At 35.9% G+C, this 11,362-nt stretch overlaps 1 protein-coding gene across 9 annotated transcripts in view; it reads left to right on the top strand.

The window, feature by feature from the left end:
• DENND1A (DENN domain containing 1A) overlaps positions 1-11,362 on the top strand; it is a 174,621-nt gene that overhangs the window by 32,901 nt on the left and 130,358 nt on the right. The window lies entirely within an intron of this gene.

Here is an 11,362-nt window from a genome sequence, read left to right as displayed (position 1 = left end):
ATTTCAGAATTTTAGTTTCACATTTTGTAGTGAAACTAAAACAGTATAAACAGTAAAAACAAAACAAACAACAAAGCAAACAAAAACAAATAGTATTTGACTCTTTTGAAGCATTTGATAATCTCAGCTTATATAGAGCTATCATATTGCTTCCATACAGCAAGTTTATTTTCAGCTGAAAGACTAATAATACTTAATGTAGGATAGTTCTAAGTGTTTCTCATGTACAGTGACCCCTACTGTCTAGGAAGTGGTGAAATAGCAGCATGAATGAAAACCTTTGTATGGAGTGAGCAAGCAGTCTATGCAGCCAGTAAGGAGATGAGCTCCTATGTGCAGGTAATGCAGCTAGTGGAAGCAGCTTCACCTCCTTCAAAAAAGCTGGGTTCTTTGGTTCAAGTCTAGAGGGAGAGAGTGGACAGGAGTCTTAAATCATGGCCTTTGCCTGTAGAACTGAGCGTTTCCTGAAGTGAGGCTTTTTTCAAGACTAGAACTGTATTAATATATGAAAGTGGGGGAAAAAAACCCCACCACTATATTCCTTGTTTGTCTCATTATACCATCATCGTATGTTACAAGTTTTTTCTTTAGCTTTCCTTTAGACCATGAAAGAAGTCTAGTTTTCTTATCTGTTCATTCTATTCATGCTTTTTTATACCTTTTCTTTCACCAGAATTAAAAAATAATGCAAAGCTTCTTCTAATGCCTTTGTTTATGTAGTAGGGCATATTATCTTTGTTCTAATTTTGAAAAATAAGTGATAAAGGTACTTAATTGAACCACTGACATAATCTCTTCATCCAAACTCCATTTAAGAATTAAGTTTAGTAAATCTAAGCATTATGGAAGTTAAATTTTTCTATGATGAGAGAATTCAGAGAATATGTATAGCAGCCTAACAGAATAGCTGCTTTTAAGTCCTTCAGATACTGAACAGAGTTTTGCATAGCATCATAACATTCTAGGCTTGTTTATGACTTTGTACATTTGTTTTACTACTGCCAGGTGCTAAGCTGCAAAAATGATTGCAATGGATTTGTACTGAGCAAAGTAGTTAAGTCAGTGCCTGAAAAAAGTTAGTGCTGAAGCCTGAGCACACTGAGTGAGAAAGTACTCAGAACTGTTTCCTTTTTAGTCTTCAAGTTAGGCAATCTCAGCAGTTACTGCATTTGTCTCTATCTATGGAGGAGTTGAGCTGGAGATACTGTTTTCTCTCTTCGTTACATCATTGAATTAGTGGTACATTTTTCCACTTCTAATATTTGCATTTCAGAAAATATGGTGCATGCAGCAGTGCTAAAAGTGCAGAAGGCAACAAAGAAATGCCAGTTAATCTTTTGAAGGGGCCCAGGAGGTGACTTTGGTGACTTGATTTTGGCCTGAGAGTTCCTGGAATAGTGTTGGACTCTGAAGTCTGTGTGGGAAAGCCATGCCAAAAGCAAGTGTTCAGAAGTGAGACAAATTTGGAATGGAAATAGAGGAATAATGGGGTTCAAGTGTGAGGAGAAGTGGCTGAAGCCACTTTCTGAAAAGTTTCAGTTTTCTTTCATGTAAAATTTGAATTGTTAGTCAAAGTTTAATAAACACGACTTGATTTTACCACAGATTATTCAATTGAGAACAAATATTACTGGATACAATTGTCTGGCCTTTGTTATACAAGAGGTCAGACTAGATGATCATAATGGTCCCTTCTGGCCTTAAAAACCTCTGAATACATGAATAATTTAAAACCTGTCCTGCCAGCCCTTATTCGTTGAGGTAGCCATATTGAAATCCTTTGGGGACTACTCATGTGAGTAAAGGTTGTGGGATCAGGCCTAAAGTGAGCCATCATTATCACCTATGTTTGAATTCATTGATAAAACTATAAAATATTCACATCAAGTAAAGATCCTTTATAATGAAAGATGCTTATGCAGTAATATTCTACTTGTTTAAGCTGGCCATTATCAAAATGTTATAGAAAATTTTATTTTTTCAGTCTCCTGAAAATATTCGATTACTTTCTGGTCAATCAATATATGCACAATCGCAAAAATTAGTAACATGTAGAAAGTATCTTTGCTTTGTCAAAATAATAAAAAATTCCAGCGATGTGGTAGACATAAGTATATTAAAATTGTTGTCAAGTCATCTCAGTGCTCTTAATGATCATTCTTGTTATGGTTGGTTATGCTGATATTTGTATGCACAACAAATAAGTTCTGCTGTTTGATCAGGACACTGGTTGAAACAGGATTAAACTAAATATCAGTAGGTAAGCGGTGTGGTTACGTTCAGATCATCTTGAATTCTTGTAGCTGGGTGCAGAGGCCACGAAAGATCTCTAGAGACTGCTTTTTCATTGTTTTTCTGAATTTCCAGGGTAGAAGCAGATTTCCTTGACTGATTTTGACAGTAGGAGTAGATTTTGAAGTAGGAGTTCCTAGAGTTTGGGCTCAGTGGAGGTAGATGGAAATACAACTTTTTTCTTCTCCTTCTTCTTTTTCCCCCCCAAACTAGGGAGTCTTACTATATGTGACTATTTCTTTGAAGCAGGCATGACGTTTTATGGGCTCCCTCAGACAACACTGTAGGATCACACTGTTTGCCTATTTCTTTTCTGGAGACATAATTTATGTGCAAACATGGTTTCCTAAAGAAGTCAACTGGTGATTTGTTACTTCAATAATACAAAGTATTCAGTTGTGGTCTTCTGTGTTGTTTTCAGATCCCTGTGCCTTATATAGTTTAGAGACTGTATTGGTAGGGTGCCCTACAGAATACGCACAGTAACTGCATGCAAGAATGCTAAGTGTAAGAGTACTGCATTCAAAGTTATATGTCATAGGAAAAAACAGAACTTCTGTTCTGGATGGTATTTTCTTTTAATGCTTTACTATCTTAGCTGTGAAAGAGAACTGGTGTGTAAGAGTATGTAACTGGAGCTTTGGGATTTTTACATAGCCTAATTTCCTGAGAATGCACTTTCTCATAGATGCTGTTGTGAGGCTTGTATCAGCATACTTGGTGTGCATGTGAGCCTGAGAAATGGGAACCCCCAAGTTTAAAAAAAAAAAAAAATTAAAAATGGCTGGCTGTTGCCCCCTTTGGGATAGTTTGGTTTTGTTACATTTCCTTACCTATAAAGAGCAGGTAATGCCTGCTAGTAGCTGATAAGTAACTTCATCAGCAACTGGCTTTAAATCACTTAGAGAACTTTGTGTTCTTCTTTGCAGCAGTGAGCAGGATCAGGTAGTTGCAATCAGAAGACATTTGTGAGAAATTATATCAATTTTTTGTATTTGATAACAGTCTGTTACACATATCCATGGTGTTTTTCTTGGCATCAGTATTGAGCTTTTTAGTAACAATTCTACATGCATTCTTCTATTTTCTTTCAAATAGAATAGAACTGTTTAATTCTCAGGACTTACGTATTCTGCTCGATGGTTGGTTAGAATTCCTAATCTGTAGCTTACTTCATGCTGAGGATGTCACTGATGGAGAATTTATGCTTGAATTTATGATGAATTTGTAAAATGACTCATTGAATGCAGTCTAATATTTTCTTTGGTAACTGATGCAGGAGGAAATTGGACTCTAATGTTATTCTCTTTTGGTTTTTAATACTTTGAATTTCCGCAAAAGATCTTGTCAGTGAAATCTCTTAATTTTGCAATGAGAGATGGCAGAATTTCCATAATAGTACAGATGAATATAAAGCGATGTTGAGGTCCTTTGCAAAAAAGGCAAAGAAGTTCTTCGTGGCAAATTTTTTTCTTTGCTTCTTAACTGTAAAATTCTGCTGCTGTTTTTAAACTGTTTGCCTTCAACATCATGAATTTCTTCAGGCCTTTTTCTTTAACAAGGAACGGGAGTTGATTTTTAATAATACTTATTAAATTCACGGAAGTCAGCTTATTTATTTATTTATTTATTTGCTTATTTATTTATTTTCTTAAGTGGCTGTCCTTTTTGCTTTATTTGCTTATAACATCATTGTGATTCATTTTTTCTTTAATTTTGTTTCTTGTCTGTGCCCAGATGCTGCTGAGGTGTCTGTAAAATCTTGCACCCAGCTAGAAGAGACTGAAATTTTAAAAAGTCAGTTCTTCCTACCCCTGATGAATAAATGCCCTTTTGGGGCTAAGCTCCAATGCAGTTCAATGAAGGTGTAATGTGGTTATGGGTGGAATTTGCTTATAGTTTTCAGTGTGGCTTTGGAAAGCTGGCCTTTTGTCTTTTAATGCATTATGTTTGTTTGAATGAGTTTTTATGCTTTGTAATATGTTCTTACCATGGAGATCAAATCTAGCCAGTTCTTCTCATGAACGTGAATAAAAATCTAATTGGAATACTATCTTCATAATGTCCTATGATCACAAAGTTTGCATTTGATAAGCAGGGCACTTTTTTCAAACAATCTGGTAGATACTTTAAAGAACTTGCACATATTTTTTGAGAAGGTTGGACAGTGAACAAGGCAGGAATGATTAAAAAACCCATGATCTTGCCCTTTTTTGTAATCCGTATATGTTTTGTGAGTACACCTTGTTAACTACCCATTGCAGACCCTTATTGGTGTTTTTGAATAATTTGTTTAAACTGTGCAGTACAGATTCCTTATTTTAGCACTGAGGCATACAAAGGCTTCTTTTAGCAGCCTTTAATTTTGTACTTATGTATGTGACATAGCCTGTGGCTGTGATCTCTACTGTGAATCTGCAGTTGTTTTGGGATGAAAGAAGAAGGCAGCTGGAAACTCAGTAGCTACATCTAGCTGTCTACCTAGAGAAGGCCTTGATTTCAAGTTTATCTAAACAAGCTCGACTAATCCCAACTATCTAGGGGGATCCACTGTCAAAACAAGCAGCATGGCCCTAAGGCAAACACAACCATACAGAAATGAAGGCTGGGACTTCCAATACTCCAATGACTGCATACTGGAGGCTTTTTTTTTTCCTGAAAGAGTAAGAGAGGTGGAATTTGCATAATGCCTTTTCATTGGGAACTTTTGGAAAGCTGACAGAGGTCCAGCTTATAGCTCTGTAGCCACAATACGGAGTCTATAGGAGAATCCTTGAATGACCTAACCATATTGAAAGAAAAAATGAAAGCATCCAAGTATAGCCAAGTGAGTGTGGAAAAGAGGGCTGCTGCATTGTCTAACATCTGCTCTACTTCTCGTTAGTTTTGTTCTTTGGTATTCTATGTGGACTTTGGAGAAACCTAAGACAGCCTAACACGAATCCTATAATCTTCCTTCTGAATATTTATGTAGTGTGCCAGCCTCTAAGCTGTCCTTTGCATCTTCCTATTTCCCCCTCATTTTCATGCTCTCAAATGAGGCCAACATTTCAAAAGCTAAATAAATGTTTGTGAATGTTTATAAAAGATTTGCATAAATTTCTCCTTGTTTGACAAAGATCACTTTTTTCTTATGCCAGTTCTGAAATTTTTTAAAGGTTTCGGTGCTTGTCTTGACAACAAAGTCCTGCCTCGGAGGACAATGATTGCTGATTAAGTGGGTATGCGGTAGCAGCTGAATAGAGCATTTGAGGCAATGTGTAAAAGAGCCAGTCATCTTAAGCCAGAATTATAATATTTAACAAATGTTAACCAGTGGGTACACTTAACTCCATATTTTCATGCGAGATACCTGTGCAACTGACTTACAGTGTGAGAAGTCTGATTATTTTTTCAAACTTGATTTTTTTCCTAAATGTTGAAAGGAAAATATTCCTTGTCTTTAATTGCTAAATATTCACAGTTCTAGTTATCTGATTTGACGTTCCTTATCTGTACCAATAGTTCAGTGTTTAAACACATAATTGGCCTTGATGTTAATGCTAGTTTGTACAGTTTTTCAGTTCTTCATGATTTGAGTGGAACAATTATTCTTATCACAACAGTTGTAGATTTTCATTTTTCAAGATAGCATGTTAGCTGAAATCCAGTTGTCTCAGAATAAAACTAAATCTCAATTTACTTGGAGGGATTTTAAAAGCCTTTACTCAAGACCCTTCTTCGCAAAATTGCTTAAATATTTAGCTCAGCTTTACTTTAAGCTCTTTTCTACCAAAAAACAAGTAATAGTCATTTTTGTTCTTTTGTTCTATTAGTTGAGAGGTTGAAGTTGTCATTAAGGCAAAAACTAGAGCTACTTCTCTGACACAGTTTTTATCACATCTGCTAGGCCTGTGTCCCAGGAGGAGCTGTGCAGAGCAGTGAATTCAGCATAGGCCCATTATCTGCTGTTTTTGCGTATGTTGTAAAAGGAGTGAGACCTCAGGGAGGCTTGGAGCCTCCTCCCGTGTAATGTCCAAATCAGATTTGAAGGACTGGTGGCAGGAAAGCTTTGGCCTTGGGGTGTGAATTCTAAGAAACAGAGTCACAATTAGGTTTAAAAAATTCAGGGATTTTGAGCTTTATCGTGAGATATGTTTTTAGTAATGCAATGAGAAAAGTTTCCCATCTGTGCACATATTTTCTATGTTTAAAATATTTAAATGATAGCAGGTCTCAATATAATTTGGAAAAGTTATTTATTTCTTGCAGTTAATCTTATGGTGTTTGTCTCTGCGTGTGTATGTTTTCTTTTGTTTTACACAGCATTTTCCTAAGGTCAGTGCAATGATGCCATTTCGTATTGAGTATCATTTCACTCCTGACCTCCATAAGGGAAGAAGTGACTTGTAGGAAAAAAACCCCTCCTCTAGTCCAAGCTTTGTAATTACTCAGAAAGAGCTACTAGAATTGTGGAACCCTAAGCAAATGGATGGGCTGGTCCTGGGCAGTTGTGCTGATATACAAAGAGCACTAAAAAGTAGAGAACTAAGTTGAGACAATATAATTGTAACTGATGCACCTGTTTTCTTTTAGAGTGGAAGAGCTTTCTAAAGAAGTGATTAAAATTGATTCCCAATAAATTTTGGTGATTATCAAAAGTATTAATGTTTAGCACTGCTGTGAGATGTAAAATGATATCATTAAAACCAACGCAAGATGAAGTTTGATATAAATGTTTTGCGAGCCAAGGTTTTCTTCTTTTAAGAATGCGTGTTGTCAGTTCTGGAAAAAAAAACGGATTCTTTAAATGGAGGAAAATAGTGCTTACTGTTCTTTGCTTTCTGTGATCTGATAATCATGCAAAAATCGGAGCTCTTTGTTGTGACGCAGCCTCTCCATGCAGGATACCTTACTTTGAGAATTCATTTTATAAAGCTGTTGGAATGCTTCTGAATGTTAAGTACATGATTACCTGGAACAATTGCATAATTGATGAGAATAACCTTTAATAATAACTTTAGAACAATTTGATATAAGCTGACATTACTAATAAATGCAAGTTAATGTCTAAACCTTTAGAAGATGAAATTTACTGATCGCTGATAGTTACTCGTTGTTTTTGTTAGGGGATGGATTTTTTTTTGTTGTTGTTGTTCTAGTATTACTTTCTCAGATTTATATTATTTCAGTAAAATGCTGATGCAAGACTATGTTTTCCTGGTCATTGTAAAGTAGCTGCTTTGTAAAGTGCTGTTTAAGGTAGCAGCAGCGCTTGTTACTGAGGTGCTTCTTATTGGCGTGCATAAAGATGTTTCCTTTCCTAGGAACACACACGTGAAATTCTGACCAACTGCATAGCAAACAGGGTTTACGTTGTTGTAGGTTTTGTACATTTCCTTTCAGTGTTCTGTGCATGGAGTTATTGCCTGTTTTAAGTTGGTTATTTGGGTGCACTGACATCTGTTTGGAGTTCTTAATCCTGTTGTTCCATTGCAGTGGGTGATCTAAATAATTCTTAGCTTAAAATTATGCAAATAGATGATTTAAATTTGAAAGCAGTTTACAATTTTGTGGTAATAAGGTAGATTAAAGAACTATTCAAATTTAAAAATAGTTGAATAATGTTTTACTTAACATCTTAGCACTCTGTTGTATTAACATTTTTAAATATTAGCATTAATCAAACATTAACATGTTCAAATTTGATTTTGTTTCTGAGCAGAAATAATAAATACACAAAAGCTTTCAGTGGTGAATTTCTCTTTTAGTACCTCATTTCACTTCATGGTAGCTTGCAGTTTCTGAAAGTAAGTTGTTTTGTTCTGTAGCTATCAGCTAGAATAGCTCCCACAAAAGCATCTGCAGCTCAGGCCCAGGCAGAGCTCCATGGCCCCGCTGAAGGCCGCTCAGTGCTTCTGCAGCCCCTTTGTGCCCCTGCCTGCCCTCAGAGCTCCTTTTTTCCTCCTCAGCCTGGTGAGGTCTTCCTGCAGCTTTTTGGGTGGCCCTCCATGCAAACAGGATGCATTTCATGCTGGTTTCATGGATTCTGGTGGTTTTTCTGGCTGCAGAAGACAAAGACTGCTTGCATTTTCCACCCTTTCTGTCCAGCATTTTGCTTGTGACAACCTCCCTTGTACTTCCTCTGATTGGAAATAAAGAATTTAAACCAGTATTTATCTCTTTCATCACTGAGTTGTCTTCTCTCCATACCAGTGTATTTAGCAGCTTTCTTTTCCGTGTGCTTTAAAAGTGTATTTTGTGTGGAGTGTGAAGGGAGAGAGAAATCGTTTCAGAGACTGCCTTACCTCCATAAATTGCTGTGTGGCACAAAAGGGCTGAACACTCTCTTCCTGGCTCATTTATTTTGAAAACTTTGCTACTGAAACCAAACTTAATCAATGAGCTCTGTGTTGTCTCCGATAAGTTATGTACTGGCTTTATTGATTGGGAAGGATTTTAGAAAACCCATGTGGGGTTTATAATGTCAGCAGTGTTTTGATTATGAAAAGAGTTGGAACCTTGGGACGCGGAACCAGGTGGTGTATGTCCTAAAGCCACTGGTGACACGGCTGGGCTGAATCCCTCAGGGGACGCAGTTCATGCCCTGCACTTTAACTGTGTTGGCTGCCTGCTATAGATGCACTTTTTGCTCATTAAAATGTTAAAAATCAAACTGCATGTAAGAAGATTTGTGAAAATATAAACTTGGGGATTGATCCAGAAAACTGGCATGTGATACCCTAGAGACGTGGGTTTCAGCTACTGGGTAATTTACGCTTATCAGCTGTGTGTCCTGGATTGTATTGTTTTGTTTGCTTTTCAGATGTTTTGTTTTAGAGGCATTTTGTAGGTTTTTCTTTGAAAAAATAGGCATAAGGGAATAAAATAAGAAAAAAGTCTATAGATACTACACTTATCTTTCATGTCAGGTAAAAACATGGAACGGATTAGAAGATGCTGGCATGGAGGAGTTCTAGGTTTTGTTTTATGGTGGTTTTTTTTTTGTTTGGAGTCTTAAAGAGAGAATGTTTTTTTTCGAGGCTGTAAGTAACCAATCACCTAAAGTTGTATTTGATGTAGGGATTGCTAAGCTTTAAAACTGAGCAGTACTTAATCGAAAAAAAAAACAACATATTTACATTAACAAGCTTGCTACTTGAGCAAGAATAGGGTCGGTTCTCTGGTAATTCTATGTCTTACATGCAAAGGATCCGCATTTTTGCTAATTAGAGCCTAATTTTGTGTGTGATTTTTAATAGTTAAAATTTAGAACTAAGTCTGTTATTAACTTGTCTCAATTTCTCAGTTGTAAGACAACACAGATTGCTATTGGTATATAATGAGTGGCAGATTTTGTTCAATAATGTAAAAACTATGTTATAATATAATTGCAAAGTCTTTCTTTGAAAGACAGGGCAGTATATAGTGAAATAAATTCACTGTATTTTCTCTTAAACACACTTTGTTTTTAGGAAGCCATAAAAATTAAGTGGAAAGAGAGTTTTGAGTAATACAGTCTATTATCCTCCAGTAACACGATGCTGATGAGATTCTAACATGTTTTATCAAATAAGTGTTTATACTGGCAGTTACAGTAAACATTCAAAGCTTTATCAAAATGATGGAGAGTATGTTCTACTTTTATGTTATTTACCTTCTAACAATTTTATTTCAGAATGTAGCTACTACATACAATGAAGTCAATAAATACGCTTTACTCTGCTGCAATTATAATTTCAATTGCTTTACAATTCTGATTTTCTTTTTTGTGGTTTGAGCTTTCAGCAATGGGTAAAGGACAAGTGTGAAATAACTTAAATTTGTCCAGGTGCAGTTTTTGTGCATAGTTGGAGTTGTGCAGGAGACTCTCAGTCCCTGTGGAAGTCAGAGACACTGCACAAGGATGAATCCAGTCATGTTAATGAGATCTTTACTATCAAGACTTTTTGTATGAAAATGCATTTCTGCAGACTTTACTCTGAAACCTGCATAGATGCTTCACAGGTTTCCTCTGTTAAAATTGAAAGGAGTTTTTTTCATTGCTTTACATGCCATCCTTCAATAGATTCTTTCTTGTTCTTTAAAAACAGAAGGTTGTTAAATAATCTATCAATAAACTGTCAAGAAGTCAAAGTTTCCATATCTGTTTCTGCGTGAAATCTAAAGAACTTGCTACATTTTAGTTGTCAGGAGACCTCCAAAGAATAGTTCTGGAGCAGTTGAGCTTGAAACCATTGCTAAGAATGGGATGTGCTTGTTTGAATTATGTAGGAGGAACATGTTCTTGCAAGAGAGTCAATATGCTTTCCGCTTCATTGAATAGGTTATTAGATTGATGTAGTTTATTTGTTGAATGGTGGCATTGGTTTTAGAAATAAATGAAGCGAAAAGCATCAATTTAGTTATTGGTGATAATTTATTACTATAGGCCAGAAAAGTGTTGGGTTTATCAGGTTTGCCATCTAGTCAGAGTAATCTTGTAGCTGAAATCAGAAATATATATGATGTTACAAGTCCTGAAGTATTTCACTGTGAAGGAGAATGGACAATGAACTGCGTGGTAGTAGGTCTGCAATCTGAGTTGATCTTTATGGTGGATTTTGTAATACAAATTTGAATGTTATAGAAGGAACAGCGTGAACAGATTACTTCCGTGTGTGAACACAACTATTTGGTACATGTATTTTTTTGCTTCTTTAATGACTGTATTCATTTAAAGGCGTGCAGTGGAAGGTGATTTATAAAAATATTAATAATGTTTTCAGTTTTCACAGTCGCGCTTTTTTTTTTTTTGAGATCATACATATATTTAAAAGTTCTGTGTGTGTGGTGCTGTTTTGCAACATTTAGAAAATGGTTTGTAGTTTAAACAGTTTGTATTTATTTTAATACATGTTATTTTAATCAGTCTTGTAACACTCATATTGTCTTTCTAATAGCAGTAGGCAGTGTTAAACATTCCTGCTAGGAGACCTATTGGCTTTATCTTTTGTTATTTATCTTGCTGATGTTGGGAAGTATTCTCTAATCCCCCAGACCTCTGTTCCTAGGTAACAGTCAAAAGCTGTGCCAGCAGAAGTGGTCCTGC

Source organism: Phasianus colchicus, chromosome 19 (assembly GCF_987193195.1).
Source record: "Phasianus colchicus chromosome 19, bPhaCol1.hap1.1, whole genome shotgun sequence".
NCBI lineage: Eukaryota > Metazoa > Chordata > Aves > Galliformes > Phasianidae > Phasianus > Phasianus colchicus.
The sequence above is the reverse complement of the archived record's forward strand: the minus strand, read 5'-3'. Positions and strand labels throughout refer to the sequence as shown.